We start from the raw sequence: 1,426 nt of genomic DNA on the forward strand, positions 1-1,426 counted from the left end.
AAATTAGTTTCATTGAATGATGAATCCGAAAAAGATAAGGCTAAACAACCATCAATATCTATTGGCAAAGTTGAGAAGTCGAAAAAAGACGTAAGTATGCCAAATTGTGAACCTTGTGGAAGAAAACACAGAAGTGAATGTTGAAAGAAAATGGGAGCATGTTTTTTTATGCAGATCTTTAGAGGATATTACTCGAAATTGTCTTATAAGTGTTAATGGTATTCTTGCTTCTACCCAAAGACCTACTCCTAAAGCTAGAGGTTAGAGAAATGATCATGGTGGTTCAGTTGAAAAGGGGAGTCAGCGAAGAGAGATTGATCCAGTGGTATATCTTCCCTATCATATTTCAGGTAAATTTCGGGGTAGAAATTTTTTAAGGGGGAAGAATTATAACAACATGAAAGTCAATGGTGTCGGAAAATACAAATTTTGGACCTTATTTCTATAAACTGAGCCTGTGATTATTTAATAGAGATATTTTATAGATCCACTGTATTGATTAATTGAATTTTGGATAAGTAATTTAGCCAAATTAGTGATTAATTAAGGTTTATATACTAAATTGTAAAATTTTAATTTTTTTCCAAAATGGTAAATAAACCATTTTTCAATAGGTGCTAATGCATTATGATGGCACTATCACTAAATGGTGATTAATAGTTAAATTTGAATAATTAAACTAATTAAAATTAATTAAAGGTTAATATTAATATAAAAGGTAAAGTTCAAGGAAAGCCATCATATTTCTTCACTTTTCAAACCGTCCAAAGAAAAGAAAAGGAAAGTGACACCATTATTAAAGGGTTCCAAACTTTTAACCTTAATTTCAAGTAAGTCCCTAGCTATTTTCCTTTGATTCTTATAGATTTTTTATCTTGGAAATTTAATTAAACTAACCAAGGATTAGTTTAAACAATTAGTGACGTTTTGATTGGATGCCACTATTGAGAATTGAATGATTTAGGTGTTAAATTGATAGAAATTAAGGTTAGTTTAAGAAAAGGGCTAAATTGTAAAGCTTAATTAATAATTTTGTATATTATGGACCAGAATGAATAAAATGTCAAATTGATAGTAGGGATGAAAAATAGGAGATCCTTAATGAGTAATTGGGAAATTAGATTTTAATCCAAATTTCTAGATTGGAAGTTATGCTTGTCCCGACTTTAGGGACTAAATTGAATAAATTGAAAAATATGTATGATTTTGAAATTGAATGTGATTTGATATGGAATTTGACACTATATTATTATTGAATTATTATTCGTAGCTAAAAATGACACAGGATCATAAAGAAGGAAAAGAAATGCGAGAGTCGACGACGAGTGCCATAAGCTTTTGATTTGTATCTTTATGACCCGAGATCAATCTAATTACTACATATTCATGACATTATGCATTATATAATGTTGAGGTATGTTGTCAA

This window comes from Gossypium arboreum, chromosome 2, assembly GCF_025698485.1.
Source record: "Gossypium arboreum isolate Shixiya-1 chromosome 2, ASM2569848v2, whole genome shotgun sequence".
NCBI lineage: Eukaryota > Viridiplantae > Streptophyta > Magnoliopsida > Malvales > Malvaceae > Gossypium > Gossypium arboreum.